General features: G+C 45.3%; 1 long non-coding RNA gene across 1 annotated transcript; it reads left to right on the forward strand.

The window, feature by feature from the left end:
• Positions 1 to 8,698: 8,698 nt before the first annotated feature.
• On the forward strand, positions 8,699 to 20,855 carry LOC141374739 (uncharacterized). Its single transcript, XR_012381866.1, has 3 exons — positions 8,699 to 8,856; positions 9,927 to 9,977; positions 20,114 to 20,855. It is a non-coding gene; the product is annotated as an uncharacterized lncRNA (long non-coding RNA).
• Positions 20,856 to 24,649: the final 3,794 nt, after the last annotated feature.

Consider the following 24,649-nt stretch of genomic DNA (forward strand, 5'->3'; position numbering starts at 1 on the left):
GAGAAAGCTCTGGCAGAGGGGAAGCCTGAGGTTCCTTGGCACAGGACCCTCAGTCCTCTTCCCATTCAACAAGGAGCTTAGTTTAGTTGTTGTTTTTAAAATATTTTTATGTGTTTTCTATATTTTAAAATCTCTATAGAGCAGAAATAAAGTCAGTATAAAAGTATATACATTCAAGAACAAAATTCCATTTTCTCCTTTTGCCCCACTTGCATATCTTGGAGGTAATGGCTATCCACATTTTGGGATAATTTTTTTCTTTTTGTATACACACATAAGCTTTTTGTTTTTACCAACTCAGCATTCTCAAGGAGGTATGTAAAACCACTCACTAAAGATAGCAGTCTAGTGAAAATGAACAAACCACCAATATATACGGTAATAAGAATGAGTATCAAAAATAGTATGTTGAGTGAAAAACGATTTATACAGGCAAGTACATACTATATCATTCCATTTATATGAAGTTCTAGAACAGGCCAAATCGAATCCATGATGAAAAAAAAAATAAAATAGTGTTTCCCTCTATTTGGGGAAGAGAAGGGCTGCCTGGGAAGAGACATGACAGAACTTTACAGGGTGATGCTAATGTGTTTTATATCCTAATAGGGGCTTGGGATTCACAGATACATGCATTTGTCAAAACTCAGTGAATGCATAGTCAAGACTGCATTTCATTGTATATAAATATATTTGAAAAGAAAAATAGCAAACAAATATTGAACTCTAATATATTCATGATATTCATGCTGAAGAATTGAAGGGGAAGTGTACCGATGTCTGCAAATTATTTTGAAATACATTAAAATGTGGATTAGTGGATGAATAAAGGAATGGATAAATGGATAGGTAAATGATAAAACAAGTTCAGTAAAATGTTAATGGTAGAATCTGAGAAGTGAGTGTACAAGTGTTATAAAATCATTTTCTCTTTGACATATATTTAAAATATTTTCACAATAAAATGGGAAAAAACATGCTTTGAAAAGCTTTAAACACATATAAGTGTAATAGATTACTACTGGTAATAACAGTGTCATCACATTTTTGAGCCCTCAGGAAACAGCATAAAGGCAAGACGCCTAATGCTCTCCCCTAGATCATCAACAATTAGTAGCTACATCATTCATATAGGCTCCAGGAAGATGAAAAAACCCTCAGGAAATAACAGTAATAGCTACAGTTTATTGGATACTCCTGCATTCTGTAAAGTCCAAATACATTGTGTCACTAAATACTTTCACTTTGAAAAATAAGTATCCGTATTTTAAGAAAAAGCAAGGCTAATAAGGCTTGGAGTTAAGCAACTAACTCAACATCACATGACCAGTGAATGGCTGGGTCAGATCAAAATTGGGTCTTACATAATCGCAAAGCCCACATTCTGCTCACTAGAATGCATGGTCTCTCACATACAGCCCCTCCTGGCCTCTGCCTGCTAGGGAGAAATGCCGACCTTGCATCAAGGAATTCAGGGGTTGAGGAGAAAGGGGCCCTCAAAGTTGTAATGGAGCCATAGCTGCCTTAGTCACCTGGTTTGCTGGTGGTAATGGGCTGAAGTTAGTTCCAGAAACCCATGGCATCTCTCGGTATCGGCTTCAACATGAAGTGGCAAACTCCAGGCTTTGAGGAGGGAGCTGAAGGTAGTAAACTCTGAAGCCGGCAAAAAAAAGTCAGTTATGTTCTGATGTGTTAGATCAAAACCTGGGAACCTCGTGGGCTCCACCCAACCCCCCCATAACAGCTGCAAATGTTTGTGTTATTTCTCTAACATCTGGTCCACCCATGTGTAAACAGAATGAAGGCTCAGAGGGAGGAAAGAATCTGAATGCTCCATTTCTCAGCCTCGAGGATACAGTGAAATGGAACAGAGCCTGAGTTAGGAGACTCTTTAATTTCACTGAGATTTGGGCAGCAGTTTCCAAAGGCACTTTAGGGTCCCTCACCTCTGAGTCCTTTTTCATGCCATTGTACGGAGTTAGTGTTGGGGACCGGTGAGGCCTTCAGACTGAGAATTAGATGACCCAGATTTCAATTTGGGCTCCTCCACCAGCTGCCTGCGCCCCTGTGGGGAAATTTTTCTTTCTAGGTCTCATTTTACCATCCGGGTTACAAAGGGTGGAGTCCTCTGTAAGGTTTCATCCAGCTTTAACCATCAATTTTTTGGCACAATTTCAGTGGTTACTGTCTCTGTTGTTTAATAAGTACATTCCTCGCTGCTGTGTCTCCCATTGCCTACAGGGCACTTGAAAGGCTATCAGCCCCCAGCACTTTTTGATGTCAAATAAGCTTCACCTTGGTTTTCTCCTAAAAAAATATGTTAGGACTAACTTCAATGCTAAAGATAGCATTCAATCTATCAATTATTGCTTCTGTTTAAAAAAGTAATTATTTAAGCAGTGTCCTCTGCCTTGTTCAAAATTATAAGCAGATTAAGTATTTGCTAAGCCTGATTTTAATGTGAAATGTATGACTTTGATATTCAAATATACTTTTAAAAATTTCAATACATTTTCATTTTCTAAAAACTAAATCAAGGTAAGGTTCTTGTTTAAAATAAGCATGCTATTAGCCTTGATATATGAATGCAAACAAAATAATGCATTATGAATTTACAAGTATACTTTGAATGCTGAGGTAAATAACGTTGACTTAGTTTAGTAGGCAATGAGTGGCTGATGAAAGTTTTTAACCTAAGGAATAAGCTGAGATTAGAAATCGTTATTCCAAGAAATTGCTCTCTGTAACCCAGCCATTAGGCCTCAAGAAGGTCGAATTCATATTTTATGCCCACTTTGCCCTCTGTAAATCCCCTCTTTTCATCTCTTCAAAGATGATCTTTTGGGTTTAATTGCCACCGCGAATTCTTTCCGCAAACACTAATCAGTAAGATGAGGCAAAAGACTGAAATAGAGGAAATGAGAAATATAGAGGCTAAGAGAATCTCATGGAATGGATCCATCTTGTTTTGAGCTTGTGTTTAAATAGGGGCAGCTCAGAGCTTCCCAGAGTGGGAGGCGAGAGAACCTCGTGGAATGGATCCATCTTGTTTTGAGTTTGTGTTTAAATAGGGGCAGCTCAGAGCTTCCCAGAGTGGGAGGCGAGAGAACCTCGTGGAATGGATCCATCTTGTTTTGAGCTTGTGTTTAAATAGGGGCAGCTCAGAGCTTCCCTGAGTGGGAACCCCTCTCTCAAGGAAACCCCAATCTTTCTTTTCATCCTTTCAGAGTTCCTGTTGGCCCCACTTCCAAGATGGTTGAGACTGTTGGGTCCTGCTCCAATCCAGCAGAGGGCGCTCTTGGAGTACAATTGGTGACGGTGGTGGGAAACTCTGGGAGGACAATCTCAACCTCCTTCACCAGAGGGCTGGCTTGGTGTTATCTGAGCCTACTGTGCTGACCTGAAAAATCGTTGGTCCTTCTTGCCGTGCTTTGTAGAATTCTGCTCATAGTCCTGTTAAACTCGACTGAAGACCCTGTTTTCCAGCTCTACCTCTCTTCCCACTACAGGAAAAAAGTGACTAATTGATCCTCAAGAGATAAGAAATGAGTTAAGAAACTGAGAAATCAGGAAAAGGTTAACCAGGTTAGGTGTGTGTCAGAGACAGTCAAATCAGCTTAAACAAGATCACCAATCGACCTCTCCCTACCTCACCATCTACAAGGGAATTCACGAATTTTTCAAGAGTGGTGGCAGGTGACATGGAGAGAGCCCAATAATGACACAAAAATGAACTCTGAACTAAGAATGGGGAGCAGAAATCCACAAAGATTTTTTTAATTTTATTTATTTGAGAGAGAGAGTGAGAGAGAGAGAGAGAGCACAAGAGGGGGTAGGGTCAGAGGGAGAAGCAGACTCCCCGCTGAGCAGGGAGCCGGACGAGGGACTCGATGCCGGGACTCCGGGATCATGACCTGAGCCGAAGGCAGTCGCTTAACCAACTGAGCCCCCCAGGCACCTAGAAATCCATATGATTTTTTTAACCCAAGAATGATGTAAAAAGCTTATCAGCTCGGCTGCCTAGCAAAAGATTTATCCATCGAAACCCAGAGACCAAGCTCCAGCTCTTACCCCAAAAAATGAGCGTCAATAACCAAGGAACAGTGCGTATCTGGGCCCCAGCCCTGGCTCTGAGACTTCTTGGCTCTGTGTCTTGGGCCAAGTCCCTTGGGCAAGTCCCTTTGCCTCAGTTTCCTCATCTATCAAGTGAGGGATTTGGACCACACCATCTGCCAGATTCATTTCTCATTCTATATCCTGAGTCTGTGAGTTGCTAGTATCTTAGAATTATAATTTAACTGTTCTTTAGGGAATTCGTTGAAGGAAGGTTAAGGGTAACTCTGTTTGTTCAGTCATTATTCAGTGAACACATACGTCCTTCATCAGGAAGAACAGCTTGAATCCGAAAGTTCCAGCTACAACCCCTCCCCCATTCATTTATGCCCTTCAACCACCAGCAGTGGGAGTGTGGTGTGAGGGCATCGGTTTCTTCGCTGGTTTGTGGGCTCTAAGGTGGATTGTGGCGTTTGATCTGCCAACTCGTGCAGACTCTTGACTTTTCAGCAAATAAAAGATGAACACTAGAAGCAACCTCAGAGCTCAACCACACTCTCTATCATTTAATAAATGCCAAGACACACATTTCAAGGCAATACAGTAATTGGTAGAATAAATCTGGATTATGGTATCCTTATAGGCTAATTGTAACTTCCACCATATAAACTCCACACTCGCTAATCCCATAACTCCACTAAGACTACTTAAATTTTCTTCTTCCAATTATCATTGGGTCCTTGTACTGCTTACAGATAATCACAATTCTGTCAAACCTTCTCACACAAAACTGCAACTCAAACATAGAAGCACTAAGTCAATCGTTTGAGGGATGCTATAAAATTTGGACATTTTGCTTCAGCTATAATTAGGAGGGCTTCAGTGGGTTCACTAATCATAAGTGGGCTTATTTCTCCACTTCAAACACTGACTGTTGTCCAACTAAACCCTTCTTATTCATTCATTTATGTAACCCTATTTGAAAAAATAAAGATTACAGTAAAAAGCGTGAGTACTTTTAAACCCACCCACAAGACAAGAACATAAACGCAATTATCCCTGAGACCTAAAGGAACTATTGCAACCCCAAAGGACCAAAAACAATTTTTGATGATATTTTTCTTTACTATATGACTTCACTGAGGGCTTTTCTATGTAGGTCTTCACATAAAAGCTATTAAATAATTTAACAGACAATATGCCAATAGCACTTTCATAATAAAGAAACTTCTACATGCCAATCTTACAGTGGACCTTGGTAAATGTCAAACATATACGGTCAACTTATACTGCCAAGGCAGAGTTCTGAGACCCCAAGCCATGTAGTCCTGGATGGTATAAGGCTTCCTGGGAACCTAATACAGGATAGGGGGAGATCTGAAGCATCTTGAAAACAGCTGGTTAGCAGGAACCTCAGTGCTGTCTCCTCAGATATCAGCTGTCTCAGCCGGACCAGGAAATAGATAGTAGACAAGTCTAGACAGAGGCTGCTGACCAGGACCTAATGTTCAGATGTGTTGTGCTGGGGCCTGAAGAAAGGTCTCCGGGCTCTGGATACCCAGGGAGTCTTTCAGGCCTGAGAGGCTGAGACTGGTCAGGCTTCCTCCCTGAAGGACGAGGCTGCCAGACCTGGTTATGTGTCTACTGAGTGGTCACTTCATTCCCACTTCTTCCGCCCAACCCCACACACATGTGCACGCGCGCCGCGCACGCACACACACACACACACACACAGACAAGTTGGTTCTTCACGGTCTTTACTGTAGAATCACAGCATGTTAGAGCTTTTCGGCGCCATTTTACCCATTTATTTTAGAAAGATGGAAACTGAAGCTCAGAGGGAGGGGAGTCCCCACTCGCTTAGGGACAAACTGGGATGTAACAGATGCCAGCTCCAGAGTCTGTCCCTCCATCTAATAAATGTGTCTCACCAAAACACAGTGTAGATAATGCCATGGTCCTAATCAGTCACCTCCATCGATCTCCCATGGCCCTCAGGAGAGAATGCAAGTGTCCCAGCCTCAGAGCCCTGCAGATAATAGTCCTGTTTGCTTTTTCATCTTGGCTCCCTTCCTTCCAATTTGTTTCCTGTCTTGATTGCTAGGTGGAGCGCTCCTCGCAGGACTCTTGCTCCCGCTCAGACCAGACTCATTCCAACCCCTGCCTTAAGAGTGATTCTTTCCAGTTTCTGAGAGGCTGTTCTCTGTGAATTGAGGTGTTCCAGAAACTAAAGCAGAATCATAAAATGGCCTCACATACCCCTCAGGTGTGCCTCTCCAGAGAGTCAAAACACATACTTACAGCATATTTTTACTTTTTTTTTTAAAGGTTTTATTTATTTGTCAGAGAGAGAGAGAGCACAAGCAGGGGGTGCAGCAGAACAGGCAGAGGGAGAAGCAGGCTCCCTGCTCAGCAGGGAGCCCAATGCGGGACTCGATCCCAGAACCCTGAGATCATGACCTGAGCCAAACGCAGACGCTCAACTGACCGAGCCACCCAGGCATTCCAGCACATTTTTACTTTTAATAATATTTTTGCATAATGACCAAGGCCTCTTCCAGCCTCAGCCCCCTCCTATGTGGTAGGAAGGGCAAATATACCCATTTTATAGGGGAGACGAAGGAAGTGAGACCCAATGCCAAGAAAGGGCATATGATTCATCCTCCAGAAAGCAGTGAGTCAGAGGAGAAGTAGAAGGAAGACCCAGGCTTCCTGACACTGGGACTCCATTCACAAGGCCAGGCATCTTGCCTGCTCTTATTTTCAAATGTTTGATATTTTTAAAAAATGAGTCAACAAACATCCTAGCAGGTTTATTTTTGAGAAAAATTGTGATGAAGGTTAACTACTTAGTTTGTAACAAAGCAACTCGGAGCTTTCCAGGTTGTGACCTCCTCCTAAGACAACTACATTACTAACTGAAGGTAATTCTGAAGAGTTGAACTGTCAAAGAAATTGGCCAAGACCAAAAATCCAGTTGAGGTTAGAAGTAAGGGCTTTGTCCCACAGATCAGGTGACCATCTCTGGAGTTTGATAGCTACTTCCAACATCCAGTGGTGGTCCTACTGCTTAGGGGCTCAGAGGAATGGGAAGAGTTGGGTGAGCAACTTCATGTGGAAGTCGGAGCATTTGGAAATGGAAGGTGTGTCAAAAAGACAATGGTACTGGGTGCTTCTGCAGTTCTTCTCCAGGAAAGAGAAAGGAAAACACCTGGGGGCACGCCTTCAGGCTGGAGAAAAAAAAGGTGGGACCAAGAGCCCCCCAGGACCTGGGTAAAAATAACTGACAGGCTCCTCATGGCAGCTCACCCCATTTACTGAGTCCCACTAATGTGCCAGGTACTAGAATAGAGACCCCCAGTAAGGTGACCATACAATGTATCATCCAAACCGAAGCCCTTAAGGATGAAAATGGAGTTATTAATCATAATACCGGCAAAATAGGCATAAACCGGGAAGGCAGAGCAGGATATGTGGGCACCTACACCTTCAGAGTTGAGGTCAACAAGAAAGGGTCCTTATCCGTGGAGAAAGCTCCCCTCCATAAGAAGGATACAATAAGCACACCGATGAAAGGACCCAGGGCTAGCTGCTTCCACTGAGACATACGGAAGAGCCCCAAGAAGAGTTGAAGGAGAAAGAGAACAAACACCTCTAGAGATGAGAATCGGCATTTGAGAATCGGTTTTGAGGGATGCAAAAGATTTGAACGTGTGGCAATGAGAGGCCAAAGAGCCTTCCAGCTAATTTAAAAAAAAAGAAGCCTGAACCAAGGCCCAGTGGCTGGGGAGTACAGGCCTCTATGAGGCGTGGTAAGGAGCAGGGTAGATCTGACCTGGCTGCAGAGGGAGGTGTAGTGAGACCAGGGAGGGATGAGGCGGGAAGGGCGTGGCGGCCCAGTTGAACTTGGTTCTCATTTTGTGGATGCCACCAGGGAGCGTAAGTGGGGTCGCACAGGTCAGCGTCCATGGTGTCTGACATCAGTTGAGACTACCCAGGTGTCCAGACACATCGCATAAGCTGCTGCTGGTCTCCCCAGGCCGACTGTCCTCTCTCCAACAAGTAAGGCAGTCGAATCATTTGAGGAACTGCAGGACCTCTTCTGGTTTCAGTACCAAGCACTTTCTCTCTCCACCCAGCTGCTGGAGAAGTGGGTTTGGACATTCGGGGGAAGTGTCTGTTTGGCAATCCTGAGGGCTAGACAGCTTGAGGGGGTGGATTTTAGGGACTATCCCCTGGTACCTGTTCAAACCTTTGAAGTTCCTGGCGAGACCACTTCACATTCCTAATGTCCAGGAGCGCACACAAGTCCAGAGGAAGTTTGGGCCTTGGGGCTTTCAGAAGGATGTAAGTCAAGGTAGTCAGGGAGAGTATCTCTGAAACGGAGCAGAGCTTGGCAGCTGGTAAGAGACTTTCCAATGTGGGCCCCACTTTTTGTGAGCTAGGTCAGGAAGGTGTTATTCCTGTGAACAAGTGACATATAAGGGAATTAAGGAGCAGACAAATGGGTGACTCATCCAAGGTCACACAGCAAGTGACAGAGCTCCTCTCCTGGAGCCAGGCCATGTGTGCAGGCACCAACCCCACAGCCTGCTCTCAGAAGGGAGTCAAGGGGGCAAAAGAGGAGGGGAAGGAGGCAGAGAAGGCAGAGCGGAGGGAGGGAGGGAAGAAGTTAGAAGGGAGAGAATCGGAGTAGAAGATTGGCAAAACCCTCCCATCTAGTTGCGGGACCGAGATGTGCCTGGAACCTTCTCACACTCCTTTTTCCTCCCGGACCCAAGAGAGTCGGCTCGGAGCTGTGAGGTACGGAAGGGCTGCAGGGGGGTTGCTGGGCCTTTCAAAGGCCGCATGTACACAGGGAGAGAAGCAGCAGGGGCGGCCCAAGGGCCTGGGCCAGGAGGAGGGGCCGGGCCTGCCTTTGGTGCCTAGAAATCAAAGCAGCCAACCTTGGGCTTTTTCTTCCCCTCTCACTGAGGCACTTTTATTGGCGAGATGAAGGGAGGCAGAGCAGGCCTACAGTCCTCGCTTAGCTTTTGGAGGTTAATGACCCAGTTAGCAGCTCTTGGCTGCGTTTCCGACATTTTGCAGACATCAAGCCCCGCGTCTCTGCCAAGTACATTCTGTTCCCTGGAGCTCATCCAATGCATCTCAGATTACTATGTAATGCGACAAAGAGGGAGAGGTGGCTGGGAGGGGCAGCGGGAGGGGGCGGGCTGAGCGGCCAGAGGGGCGAGGGAGGGGTAAAGGGATGCCACTCTAAATATAGCTGCCCTCCTAGAGATGCAGGACCAAGGTGCTTATTACTGCACTGGAGTGATCCCCAAGGGAGGGGACAGAGGCCCTGGCGTCCAGGCAAGACCCGAAGGAATCCTGCCGCGAGCGCACCCTGGGGTGGGGTGGGGGTGAGGCTGCCAGAGCCTCCGGTGGGCAGGGAGAGCGGGGGAGGGAGACGAGAAGGGGAGGGGCTAGGGAATAGGCCCCGCCCCAAAGCCCTTCCCGCAGCTCCAGAGCGGCTGCAGCCTGCGCGCTAATTATAGACGTGAATGGAAAGCGGCAGCTTGTGAATGATCGCGTTGCTCTGCTGCCTTTGGAGGCTGAGGAGCAGGTGCCGCCCTGCTAGATACAAAGTGATTCATTTAAAAGCCCTCTGTCCCGCAAGCGCACTCACCGACAGACAGGAATCTTCTAGCTCTCTCCTTCCACCGCCCAGAGGAGGATTCCACTGTTGGTTTAAGAGCCCTGAATCTGGGGATCCGGACAGAGATGGGCTGGTGTCTCCCACCTCTTTCACCCAATCTTTAGAAATCTCCCCGTGGGTGCGAAGAATCCCCACGCCCTTTCAAGCTGTTGGGAAGTAGTATCTTGTTTTACAGATGGAGAAATTGAGGCTGGGACAGAAGCAAGGATGTGCCCCGGGGCACATGGTGAGTCAGGGCAGAGCTGTTTGCCTTACCAGGTGGGAACCTGAAGCAGGTTTCACTTCAGTGACATTCATTTCCGGGCATGGATCTTTGGCGTACAAGCATCCCCTTCCCTATCCTGGTTCAGCTCCTCCCTCTCCCCTTCTGCCCCCCCCCCCAAAATCCACCCACCGCCACCGGGAAAACTTGCTAATGCTAGCTGATTCTCATTGGGAGGTTTAAGTTCCCGGCCTGGAAACTGGGTGAAGTGAAAACGATGCCCATTTTCTTGTCAGTTATGTGTGAGTCAATCTGATGTGCCCTCCATCAGCATAATCCTGTCATGAGGAACTCCAGAGGAGGCAAAACCCGCAGGAGCCTTTTCTTCCTCCTCAGCATCTCACATGCACCTAGCACTCAGTTAGCCACGTGCTCTCATGAACATCACCACGTAATCCAGGCCACAGGAGCACCGCTAAAAGTCTTACACCCATTTTACCAAGGGGTGGGAGGGCAGAGGCAACTTGCACACAGTCATCTGCTTCTGAGTAGCCAGCTTGAGACCCAAACCCAGGACTCCCACCCCCACCCTGTGCCGTGCCCAGTTCTCGCGCTGTGGTCTGCAAGGGGGGCAGGGATCCACCTCATCCTAAAGAGAGGTTGCTCCAAGAAGCCTGGTTGTCTCCAGCCTGGCTGCTGGCCTTCTCTCCCCAGAGGCTCCCATGCCCCTTCCTCCATCCTAAGCCATAGTATACAGCTAGGCAGGAACAAGCTGCCGACTTTGGAACCAGAAGTCTCCACACCCCGCACTGCTCTAAGACTTCAAATAACAAGGCCAGTCGCACTCACCTGCTGGACCTATCCACATTCTCCTCACCTTTGCTGACCACTCTGGGCTTAGCTCTTTCCCTGTGTCTCCCCAGTTTTTGATTTGCCTCTTTGAAGCAAGGAGTGTATCTGAGTCTTTGTAAGTCCCCATCTGACCCGACATACACAGGGTACAGCCCACTGCACTGAGCATAGCAGACACACAGGGATGTTGAAAAATCATAAAACTTTCACATGGCCGAGGAAATGTGCGTATACCAAGGCTGGCCATCGTCACATCTATCTGACAACACAGATGAGTGGTCAGAATCTGCACTTTGCATGTACAAGATGAGGCTCTGCCCTGATCAGTTGGGCGATATTGGCAAGTTGCTTAATCCCTCCAGGTGTCCATTTTCTCATCTGCAAAATGGGTATAATTATACCTCACAGAGGCAACACTAAGTGGTATTGGCAGTGCTGGGCCAGGAAAGGAGGGGAATGTTCGTATGTGAATGGTGGTCTCTACAGTCACTACCTAGTTTGGAATCCAAATTCAGCTATGGGACTTGGGTAAGTTTTTTAACCTCTGCATGCTTCAACTTTCTCATGTATAAGGTGAGGATACTAAGCATACCTATCTTATAGTGTCATGTGAATTAAATGAGTTAAAAGGTATAGAGGGCTAAAAATAGTGCCTGGCACAGAGTAAATGCTCAGTACAGATGACTATTGGTTTTTGTTTTGTTTTGTTTTGTTTTGTTTGGAATTAAATGAGAATTGAATGGTGTAATGTGTGCAAAGTTCCTAGCATAATGCCTAGCAGAGGGTCAGCACTCAGTAAATAACTTATTTCCTCATCTGTGGAATGGGATTAGGATAGTTTCTTTTATATAGGGTTGTTCTGAGGATTATTTTAGATAAATGTAGATGGACACTCTGTAAAATTATATAGGACATGTTTTATTATTAACTTTAATGTTGGGGTGTTGATTCAATTGGGGTGTATTAACTGTGTCTGGTCCTGTTTGAGATACAGAGATAAATAATATCTATGCTGTCAAGGTGTGGCTAGGTAGGTAAGGCCTAGGCTGGATATACAAATAACTGTAGAACACCAGGCAGAGCGTGATGGGTGCCCTGATTAGCTAGCTCGTAAACCAAATGCCAGGAGGCATCAGAGAAGGGGAGGCAGAGACCCTGAGGTGGGGAAAGGAACTCTAGAGTGACTACAGCAAGATGAACCAAGCCTGAGAGAATGAGTAGAACATGGACAAGTGGAGACGGAGGTGAGAACTTCCTGGTAAAGGGGATCAATCAGCAAGAGCAAAGACTCCAAAGCAGGCCTGGAAAGGGCATGTGGGAGAACCACACCCATGCCAGCATTCTGAGAACATGGCCCAGGAGGTCAGCGAGGAAGAGGCCAGGCAGTGGAGTCCCAGGGGCCCTGTGATCCTCACTGATGACATGGAGGGCAGATGTGCTGAGGACTGTCTTGGAATGGCGATTCATGGTCAGACTGCAAAATCTCATATAGTGGAAGTGGAGAGAGAAGGGAGGGATGTTTCTCCAGAGCCAGAACCGGAGTGGCAGACACTGGGGACTTCCACAGCTCCTTCACCAGCACCTCTCAGTTTCCATCATTGCATGTTTACCTTGGTGTTCTGCTCTTTACTTACATTGATATGTAAGCTAAAGAAGAGATGGGAATGGGAGTTTTTTCTTTCTTCCTTGTCCCTAGGGCCTGCTAGGTTGACTGCGTATAGTAGCAGCTCAATAAAGACTCACTGAGCAAGTGAATGCCTCCTTGATCCGAAAGCCAAAAAGACCACCAGAGTGGCCTAGAAGTGGTCAAAGGGGTCTACAAGAAGGTTTTTCCTACCTTTAACTTCAGCAAAACAGGTGGCCCTAGGGTGACAGAGTTTAAAATTCACTAAACCGAAGTGCAGAACTTGTTTCATGGTCCTTCAAATATGTCTATTTTTAGAAAATAAAACCAGAAAGGATTGGGAAGAAAGGTAAAGGAAGAAACCTGGGGTAGAAATAAAATTCCACCTGTAACTCTCCATCTCTTATTTAGTTACCTTACTTAGCCATCTTCTATTTTCCATTCTCTCCTTCTAAAAAAAAGGAAAAAAGGAAAGAAAGGAAGAAAGAGAGAGAGAAGAAAAGAAGTTACCCAAGAAAGCGATGAATGTGGGCAACTGGTCTTGTCTTCTCAAACCCTCCATGACCTAGGTCCCTTCCCGGCTCAAGTTGGGGAGCAGAAAAGAAATCCAACTGGTTTCAGTTGTTAAGGATTTGGGACAAGCAGCTAGCTGATAGAGGCCTTGCCTGCTCTCCTCCTTTAAAATAGCAATGCCATTGCCTTTCTTCATCTCCCTTGGGTAGACCATTTGCTCCTATGTTTCTTGATCAGAGGCACAGAATGCTGGAGATGGAACAAACAGAACCTGGAGGGAATTGGAATTCAACTCTTTTGTGTTATAAATTAGAAAATCAAGGAAAAAGAGACAGGAAATGAATTGTCCAAGGTCTCCCAGCTCATTTGTCACGGAGAACAGGACCCAAGACTTCTGATTTCAAGTTTAGTGCTCTTTCCAAACTCCAGGACACCCCCTTTAAGGGAGTAACATTCATATGATAACATCTAACGTTCGCATCTCCCTGAGAAGAGGGTAGCTTTGAGAGAAGCAGACCTGGCTTTGAATCCCACTGCTACTACACACGAGCTGTGTAACCAGAGGCAAGAAGCCAGACCTTGTACCGTAACAACAGCCATCACTGCAAGCACCTACTTTGTGCCAAGCTCAGAAAAGTTAAGAAACTGGTCCAAGACAGTACAAGTGGTGGACCCAGAGTTTGAACCCAGTCTGTCGTATTCTAAATCCCATAATTTTCCCCTGTAGCATCCTGTTTCTCTATACCGCAGCTTCCTCATCTACAAAATACGGGATTACTTTTAAGAATAAATGAGATAAAAAGAACCTAGCTCAGTACTTGACATGCAGTAGGTGCTCTACTCTTATTTGGAACATCGCATTCTGAATATTGTTATAGCCCAGGTCTTACGATTTTGATTATATTGCTTAAAAAATGGTAGCAATTGTCAGTCATCATCACCATACTCACCAGCCTCTACCGTCCAAGCCTCAGCTTTCCCCTGATGTGTCCTTTCAAGGCGTTGTGTTCCAGACATGGAAGATTTAAGCAGAACAGGTAAGGCAAGATAGAAACTAAATCTGCCCATTGGTGCTGGAATGCTGAGCAGACAGCTCAGGTCTGGCAACAGTAGCTACATCCACTCATAGGCTAGGGGAACATAAGGCAATAGGCTATCCAGGTGCAGGAGCCTGACAGATTTTCCTACCTAGGGGCCGCAGTCCAGGGATTGAGAGTGAGCAATGCCTAAGGCAGAGAAACCATGGCTTCAGAAAGTTCAAATCACAGGAGTCCAAGCTACTGTTTCTGGCAAAAGCCAGACGAGACTTCAGCTAGGAGGGAATAAAGCTGGGTAGGAGGATCACCAGAAAAAAGAACATGAAAACCAGGATTCAAGCAAAATCCAGTTGAAAGAAATAGAGATTAAAATCAACCTAGCCCTTCTGAACACAACAGATGAGTCTTTTTTTTCTCCCCGGATTATAAAAATAAATAACCCTGCAATTCTCCGGGCCATAAATTGTAGATACATTTGCTTAGAGCAAAGGCACCAAAACATTCATGGGAAGGATACCCACCAAATTCAGAATAGTGTTTTCCTCCGTAGAAAATAGGAGGGAAAAAAGGCAGGAGGAAGAGAAAATAGAAGGTGGGAGCTTTAACTATGTGCGTTACACTTAATTTCTTTGAACAAAAAAACAAATATGGCAAAATGATCAGCATCTGGGTTTTCTGAGGGTGAGTACATGACTTCTGTTACATCTTTTCTGTATGATTACATATTTAATAATTTAAAACATAAATATATTTTAAAATTAAGTGTGTAATATTAACATGTGACCATTACAGAAAATCTGGGGATTTTATGAGTCATAACATAGAAAGATAATGAGTTTTTAGCGTTATGATGTTAGCTATTTAAAAGTCACGATGTGCTATTTCTCAGGTACAACAGGTCTCACTCCAATGAGAATTCATATAAGACCACTGTGGTAGATTTACATACTGACGTCCATATATGTGTGTTAGGAGGAAGATTTCAGGATTCTTCACATCATCCTATCTGGCCAACCATTCCAGAAATGCCCAACTCTTAACTCCTAACCTGGCTGGATAGAAAGTCCTATTTTAAGATAAGAATTAGGATCTTATACTCCCATACGGAAAGAAAATCTAAAAGACTTCTGAATAATCAAAGCTAACATTACAAATTTCACAAACTAAACTTCATGGATGGAAACCCAGCAAGGGTAAAGAGCAGAGCACCACCATCAACCATTGGATCTAATGGACACTTATAGAATATTCTGCCCAACAAGAGCAGAATTCACATTCTTTTCAAGGGCACATGGAACATTCACCAAGATAGACCATATCGTGGGTCATAAACCTTATGGATATTCTCCCATGAAGCAGAGACCTTCGGACCCTGACTCAGAAAAAAAGTCTCATTTTACATAAAGTTGATAGACCATCTGGAGTCTCTGACCGTAGCACAGCAGAAGAGAAAGCAGAATTGCCTCACAATGGGCAATCCTCATCAGTAATACCTGGCTGCCAAACCTTTTGGGAGGAGAAAAAGTAGCTATAAAATAGAGACTCGAGGGCCCAAAGCAAGCAGTCTGGAGCCATCTAGTTCAGGTGCAAAGTGTAAGGAGCCCAGGAATGCCCAGAAACAAAGCACTCTGCTCTAGGATACTTAATGGTTTAGTAGGAAGAGCATGGGAGTCAGCTGATGAGGGTTTGGGCATGGCTCTGCCACTAGCCCACAAGAGGCTGGGGGCCTGTCTCTTTCACTTCTTCTTTCTGGGAACTAGCTTCCTCTTGGGCAAAATGGAGTCACTAGAACCTACGACTAGACCTCCAAGATGATTTCCACTTTTACCTCTCCGTGGCTATTTTTGTGTTCATCCTAATTCCCCTGGGTCTTCAAGGAAAGGATGAATAATTCTTTGTAATTGTTGTGTTTGAAGTCAGGGGACCATGTGAGACCTCAGAGGTCAGATTTGCTTACATGGACTAGCTTATTCTACCCCTACTCCCCCCACCAATCCTGGATCTGCTCAGAAGTCTTCCGAAGGGTTCCACAAGGACATATTTACAAACAGCTTCCAAAAAGCAGTAAAATGGCAAAACAAGCCTTGCAAGAGAAATTCTGTATACCAGACAATTTAATTCTGAACAATGGACCACATGAGGGTGTATAAATAACTAATTACGCTGGACAACATGAACAGCTTTTTTGGATGATTGCAAAATTGGGGAGGAAGGAAATGTGATGGGTATTTATATATTTGGGCTTCAGTCAAAGATTTCATATTCACTCTTAAGCAATTTGACTTACAAAATTAGCTCAGACTAGAACACGGTCAAACGACTCAAAATTGGCAGAGTCTGCTCTCAAAGGAGGATGGCTTGTGCCCAAGCATCCAGGGGACTGGAATGGATGGCTGGGTGTGTCCTCTGGTCTCCGCAGGATATTCGGTTAGAGGTGCCTTGGTCTCCATAATGACCTAAAGAAGTAGAAACTGTTGGGGGGCATTTGGATAAAGTGTTTCGAAGCGAAGCCAAGCTCATCTTGTTATCACACAAGCACATATTCCTGGGTACCCGATTCCACATTTCCCCTGAGTCCCTACTGTGTGATTGGTACAATGCCAAATCTTGGAGATGCAGAGACTGGATCTCTTTAAGAGGCATGGGATACCTTGCTCGTCACTGTATATCTGGTACTGACCTTTGCCTCTGGGACCTACCTACTAGGTATGTCTACACAGTCAGTGTGCAGAGAGACTTTTGGATAAATGAATTGTTGAATGAAATGAGTAACACACAGTCCTTACCCAGACAGAATCCTCAGTCTATTGTGAAGGACAGAAAACTGTGTGTAGTTCTCACTAACACAGAGCAGGTGTCAATGCGTGTGGTCACCAAGGTGCCAAGGGCTCTGTGAACACAGAAGAGATACAGCAGTCAATTCTGACCTTAGGGATTGACAAAGCTCTTTCATTCCTGCTTCAAGGCCCTCACACACCCATTTTTCCATTGCTATTCTCTGCCTAAATTCTGTTTATCTTCCTAATATCACTTCCAGAGAAGCCTTCCCTGACTCCACAGATGCTAAGTAATACTCCCTCTCTTTTGCATCATTCTGCCTCAGGGCACCAAGTTCTTTTTCTTCAAAATGCATAGAACAACTCATTATTTATATTTATATGTGTGTTTATTTGTGTGAAGTCTACTTGTGCAAGACTAACAGCAACAGTGTGTGTGTTGTTCATGGGTATCTCACCAACACCTAGTACGGTGCCTAATGCCCAGAGGTGCAGAGGACACCTTTTAAGTTGTTCATGGGATACACACAGAACTCTCTACAAAGGATGTAGAATTTGACCAGGACCTTGAAAAGGGTGCTGACAAAGAGAAATGTAGGAGAGGAGAATTCTGGGAGGATGGAACAGCATAACCAGAAGCAAGGAAGAAGAAAGGTACAGACAGGAGACACTCACGTGGTCGCAAGGAGCAGACCAGTGTTTGCACAAATGACAGGCTAAGGAATAGCAGTGGGAACCATCAGTGGTTTTTGAGAAAGAGAAATAAAATGACCAGGGCTGGAACTTACAAAAGTGGCTCAAGAAGCTCTACAAAGGACTGACCGATGGAAAGAGAAACTGGAGAGAAAGAGATAATTAGGAGGCTGCTAGTGATCCATGAAAAAAGTGAAGGCAGTCTGACCAGGGCAGCCCTGGTAGGAATGAAAAGATCAAAGACATGGTGGCAGGTGAGCGAATGGAATTATATGTGTGGAGAAAGAGAAGGAGAATTCATTAATAACCTGCGAGTTCCCACCTGGGAGAGTGCGGGTGGGGTGCGGTGGTGCTGTGAGCTGAGATTGCACACACACCAAAGCAGGGAGGAGTGTGGGAATGAACAAACTGAGAGAACTCCATGTGGACCTCTGGTGTCTGAGGTGTTGAAGAGCCATTAATGGCAACTACCAGGCAGAAAGAAGGAGATCAGGACAAAGATGTGGATTAGGGCCACACCTGCCCAGAGTATGGACTGGAGTTGGTGAGCCTTAGATGACAACGCCCTGGGACACATCCATTTTTCCTGCACAAAGTCTCAGCCTGAGCCTCAGACAATGACCCCAGAAGAGGGGTTCCAGGATCCTCCGGGATGTTAGCACCCTGTTTCTGCCTTCTTTGCTGGATACTAGACAGCAGAGGCACACCCTGTTAGTCATTCAATTGTTGGCACACATGTAACCATTGCTCTTGGATCCTGGAAAATAGCCTTCCTACTTTGAAGATCTTCTTGACACTCTCTCCTTCCGCTGTGCTCTACCAACCAGTGCCTACAGCCTGAGCTTACCCTGCCTTAACTCTTTCCCATCTTAACACTCCACGTAGCCAAAGCCGAATTCCTCCTGGCCACACTGCACCCTGTGTCCTCATCAAGGATATGAAGGGCTTGGGAAAGAAACAAAAACACACAGAGAGCTAGAAAAAATTCTCCTGATGGTAGAAACCTTAGCTTTGACTGACAGCAAGATTATACCCCTAAGTGTTTCCAAACTTAAATAATAAGGAAAATCAGCCAAGTGCCAGACTCGTGTGAAGGAACTTCTCAAGGTGAAGAGTACCACATGGGTAGATGGTCATGACAGTTGACAGAGAGAACACTGTTTCTCACCGGTCATCCAGAGTCAGGCATGGAGAGGGGTGAGGCCAGACTGATGCAGACATGCTCAGCTCTCAAGGAGTTTTTCCTTGAAGGAGAAAGACAAAAGCAGGATGAGAACTCTACTAGCTGCTTCCTTCAGGAGGCCTGCTGTGGCAGAAGTAGCCCCTCACAGATCCGCCAAGAATGGAGCTTTTAAAAGTACTACTGACAAGGACACAGGGTCAGAAACGTCTAGAATTACCTTCCACTTGAGTCAAAGAAGCACATGGGAGAAGGGAGTTCCACTATCAGATGTGAGTGATTTTGAACCCCAGCCCACACTCTGACCCTCTGGAGATACCTTTGGAGATAAAGGGGAATTCTGCCTAGTGACTGAGGATTGACACAAGACATTTGTTCTTTTTAACACCCCAAAGTGTTTAGCTTGAGCCTTTTGTCAGGAGCAAGAATATTAATGCAAGGTGAATAGCCCTGGGACAGGACCACAGCACCCTCCTCCACCTCTCTAAACAAGGCCTACCATTGTGTTTCAATTTCAAAATTACATATCTTGTCTTTGGTATGGATATTTTTTCCTTACGACCAGAGGCAGCAAACTTGGATGAAAAAAGGTTGGAGTTCAAAACCTGCTCTTCTGACCTCTTGGTTTCCCTGGGCCTCAGTTTCATGAAGTGTCCAAACGAGGGGATGATTCTTGCTTGAGTGTTCTCAGGTTGTTATGAGAAGTAGGTCATATGTGCATATAGTAAAAGGCTTTGTACTCTTAAGTTCTGCACACACCAGAGATTAGAATCATGCACTGACTAAACCCATTTTAGGTAGATTTTCTTTTACCTCAACTTCTGCTCTGTTTTCCCTGTTTTACCTCAGGGAAAATGTATTAAGAGGCAGTCACTGGCCATCTTGGGCTTCCTTCTCTCTGCCTGTGCCAACAGTGGAACTATGGAGCACAAGGCTGGTGAGCACCTCCAGTCGGTGAGAGGAACTTGCACCGCTTATGTTAGAGCGCATAAGATAGGGAAGGAAAGCAGACTTTTTCCCACCACTGGTACTCCTTAACAAGGCATAGCCAAGCTGATCTGAGAAAACTGGATCAACCAACCTTGCCTTGAATGTTTTCAAAATAAGAGAGTTCATCCTGATGGATGGGAACTCGGGGCCAGATCATCTCCGGTTTCAACCTCAGTGGGCCACTCCCTGGCTGGGTGACCCCAACAAGGTCACCTAACTTACAATGTGGCTAATAACACCAACCTATGAAAAGAACTCTCAATGTTAAATCCAATGAAGTAATAACTGTGAAAGTGTCTGTCACATAGTAAGTCCCTTGACATGGGTTTCCTTCCTTCCTCATAAGGACAGAGAGGAGAAGTAATAATAATAATAATAGTAATAGCAGCGACTGTTTACACAGCATTTGTGATATAGAAGGCACCGTTCTTGGAGCTTTAATTATATTGGCTCATTTAGCCTTCACAACAACTGTTTTTATCTTCATGTCATAGGTGGGTGAGCTGAAGCTCGGTACAATCAAGGACCTACCTGATGTCATGTAGCTCACGGAGCGGATTTGGGATATGATGCAGGCAGCCTGCCACTCAACGCATTGCGCTTACCCACCACACTTTAGTGCTTCCCGTGATTGTGGATATTAATCCACAAGGGTCCCTTCAACTTTGTTCTGAGATTTGATGCCTAGACTTTTATCCTTTTATTAATATGGAATCGCTTTCTAGAAAATAGATATTCTAATGAGTTTTTTTAATATCGCAAACATGCTTTCCTGTCATTTGTAATGAGTCAGCTTCTGACAAGCTTATTAATTGAACATTATTTTTTTCTCCACCTAAACTACCTTTGCAAAGTTCACATACAGTTATTTATGGTTTAAGAGCATCATATATGTAAACTGAAGTATGTTTATTAAGGTTAGAATTAACAGTAAATGATTTGATTTCACTGATTGGGTAACTGAGGAAATGAACAGGTAATTAGGTATTTACAGAAGAAGGTCAGGAGCGGTTCCTGGGAGGGGCCAGTCAGTCAGAGCCATTCCAGGAGCCTTTGCCCAGCCTTGCCTCCCCCAAAACCACCCCACTGTGGGGCAGGGAAGAAAAGCACCGTGTGCACACTTGCTTATGGCTGCTTTATTCTTCTCACGAAAGCCACACTCTGGTCTGATCTACCCTGACTCCTCCCAAGGCACTGTTGTCTGTGGAATGAAACCAAACCTCCGCAAGGTGTCAAGGGTCCTCCACCCTGGTCTGGCTCCAGACCAGTTCTGCCCCCACCCTTCAGACTCTGCTCTCCCCTAATCACTCCCTCCCCGGGGCCTTTGCACAGGCCAATCCCTTCCCCTTTCAGTCTGCCAGGGTGCTAGCAAGTTTTCAAGGCCGTTCAAACCACACCTTCCCCACCTGTATGCCCCAGATAGCCCCCAATTCAGAATTAATCTTTTTTTGCTTGAGTTTCCCACTGTGTAGAATTATACTATTTTAGAACTGAGCACTGATCATCTTGTGTGTATGTATGTGTGTGTATGTCTGTTCCTTTCACCAAGAGTGAGCCCCTATTTGGCAGGGTGAAGATGACATTCATCTGGGAACACCCCCACAGTCCATCAACAATTCCTGGTGAGAGCAAGCTTTCAATAAATTTAGGGGCGCCTGGGTGGCTCAGTTGTTAAGTGTCTGCCTTCAGCTCAGGTCATGGTCCCTGGGATCAAGCCCCGCATCGGGCTCCCTGCTCCGCGGGAAGCCTGCTTCTCCCTCTCCCACTCCCCCTGCTTGTGTTCCCTCTCTCGCTGTGTCTCTCTCTGTCAAAAAAAAAAAAAAAATTTTTTAAAAATTGAGCTTCGAACTTGAATTGAACTTCGAACATAGCAGAGTGGAATCATTTCAGGACTGTGCTTTGAGGGGAGAGCCCACCCCAAAAGCTAAACCAGCCAATGAACTTTTCCTGCAGTGACTAAAAGACAGCACAAGCCATCAGTCTCTGAGAGCCAGAGGGGAAACTCAGCTTTAAACATCTGGAGATTTACTTAACTAAAGGCATCATTCCACCAGAAAGTGTGATTGTGATTTCTCTTACTATCCAGAGTATGAATAAGAATCATTATAGTGATAAATTAGTGGCAGGAGCCATTGATTTTTAGAAAGGAGAAATAATAATGCATCATGGAATTGTAGTTACAGACTCTCAGGCATCCTTTGCATATTCCCTGACAATAAAAATTCACTCGATAGCACTTTACAGTTGGCACATCAACATGACTTCATTCTCATACCAACACAGGAAAGCTGGACTCATCACCAATTTACAGAACAGAAAACTGAGGACCAGGCAGTCAAAGAGACAAAAAAGTATTTAGCGCTAGAGTCAGGTTTCAGACTCAGGACCCCTGCCTATATCCTGGGTTTTCTTCTCCCGGGCACCGTGCTAGAGACTGAATGTCTGGGTCATGTGTTGGAACCTAATCCACACTGTGATGGTATTTGGAGGTGAGTCTTTGGGAGGTGATTAGGTCATGAGAGTGAAGCCCTCATGAATAGGATTAGTGCCTTTATAGGGGAAAAAAAAAAGGCCATGGAAAGATCCCTCATGTCTTCTGCCATGTGAGGATGTAGCTCTCTGCAAACCAGGAAGTGAGCCCTCATCAGACAAAAAGGAACTGCCAGTGCCTTGATCTTGGACTTCCCAGTCTTTGGAGCTGTAAGAAATAAATGTATGTCGTCTAACCACTCAGTCCAGGGTCTGTTTGTTACAGCAGCCTGAACCGCCTAAGACACACTGCCCAGGATCTCAGGAACCTCCTCAGGATAAGGTTTTCAGATGAGCAGCTTCCTCTCCAGGCCCCCAGGGTCCCTGTGGAGGGCTTGTCTGTGTTTGTATCACGCCAGCCACAGTGGGTGAAGTACAAGCTAGGTGTCTCAGCTGTGGAATTGCTCACTCCAGAGTATTTCAGTATTTCAGAACACTCCAGAGTGTTTCAGTGTTCTCTGGTGACATTTCAGAGACTTACCTTCAATTTTTCTTTTTATCCAATTCCCCTGTCTTCTAAAAATAACTATGCCCTAACTCTAAACCACTCCTTCACCTCATCACCTTCAACCTACACAATAAATTACCTGATTCTTTCAAAGATCTTCTTTCAAAATGAATTTGGTGACATAACCATTCTTGGTGGAGGGGTTGTTCTAAGCGAGCTAAGTCTTCATCTATTTTAGTAAAATATTAATTCACAGTATAAGCTCCCTGATTGCCCAGAACAGAGCTTGGCAAACAGAAGGTGTTCAATATATATTGACTGTTGGATAAAGTAAACAAAACAAGAAATAATAATATTAATAAGCGTATTACTTAGCATTGTGGAAGTAATCACAATAAAAACTAGAGCAAGGATGGTTAGAAGTCATTGCCTCTGAGTGAAATGACTCACTGTGGGAAGAACTTGAATCAGGAGACCGCCACCTTCATTATGTGCCTTCTGGAGTATTTGATTTCAGGGAGGAATCTGCCTAATCCAACTGAAGCCTTTTCTCGGTGTTCCTACCTGCAAAAACTGCACTCTCCCCACCTGAAAACGGAAAACCACCCACAGCACAAAGGCCCTGTGTCTGCACCTGTTTTAACCATGTGGCTGTATTACTTTAATAATAATCCAAATATTAAATATATTTTACAAATCAGTTTTATTCTTTGCAACCTGTGGTTTCTTAGTTGCACAAAGGACCCAAAGCCTCTATCGAGAGTCCTTTCTTCCATTCTCCTTCTCCTTCCTGTAGCTTAAAATAACGAGGCCAAGTGGAAGAAATAACCAAGTGGCAACAGGGGAGCCCACCCCTTTCACACATCCAATGTTGTGTCTTTCAGAATTATTTGCTAAACCTCTCCCCGCCAATTCTGTCATGAACCTAGATCCAGAATACACCAGAGCTCCAAACCATCCCCATCTCGTGCAGAGGGTGGAGGGAACAGTCTTTCCAAGTTGATGGAATAGAAAGAGCCAAGGACATGCCCACAGGACTTCCACTTAGCCTGGCCCCGAGGGTGAGTGCCATGGCTACCATACGGGAAATGACACAACTTAAGCAGAAGCTCAAAATAAATGTTCAAGGCTGAAATTAAAGCAGAGAGACAAGGATCAGTGGGTGGAAGGCAGGAGATGTGTGTGCTGGGCCTGCCTGTGCTGCCCAGTGGCTGAATGAGTCACTTGTCTGGCCCAGAGGCTGCTCCCCAATAAGAGGACAAAAGGCTACCCTGCCAGCCTCACAGGGTGGCTGTGACAATCGGAGGAGATGCTGGGTGTTAAAAAGTTTGGGGAGCTCTAAGGCTCTGTATATTTTGCAAAATTTTTATCATAGTTTGGACTGGAAAGAGAAGGAGACATTGTTTTTTCCCTTGGCCCAGAACTTGGAGTCACAAAGCAGCTAACTCAGCAGCTTTGAGGCAGACTTAGGGGAGGAATTCTGGCCTCCTGCCTCCTGTCCCCCTTGCTAAAATCCAGCACAATGGTGCAGAATAGAATGCATCATATAGATGTAATCTTTAAAAGCAAACCCGGAGCGGCCCACGTGCTGCCCTCCAGGCCCTCCCTGGAGAGCCCCTGGAGGACCATCATGCTGACTCTCTGAAACCTGTGCTTTCTCCCCAGGTTTAACCTTTCAGAGGCAGAGGCAGGAAATAGGCAGCGAGGGCCTACTGTTTCTGAGAAATCTTACAGCATTTACCTGAATCCCACCAGCCCTGTGAGGCAGGCACTATTATCCCCCTATTTTCAAGATGAGGATAGAGGCTGAGAAGGTTGAAGGGTGTTACGCAAGCCTGCATGCAGTTCAAGGCCCAGCTCTCTGCCTGAGCTCCCTAGCTTCACGGCAACTGGATGTAGGGCCAGGAAACCAGCTTGAGTGGTGTCAGAACATGAGCTCCAGGCTGGGCTGGGCCAGAAATGAGGGGACGCACCACAATCCAGCCCCACTACCGATAAGCACTCACTCTCCGGCGAGGTTCTAGAGGCTTCCAGGAGGGGCTTCTCTGACCCA

This window comes from Callorhinus ursinus, unplaced genomic scaffold, assembly GCF_003265705.2.
Source record: "Callorhinus ursinus isolate GAN/ISIS: 27379988/994484 unplaced genomic scaffold, GSC_fseal_2.0 scaffold1, whole genome shotgun sequence".
Classification (NCBI taxonomy): Eukaryota; Metazoa; Chordata; class Mammalia; order Carnivora; family Otariidae; genus Callorhinus; species Callorhinus ursinus.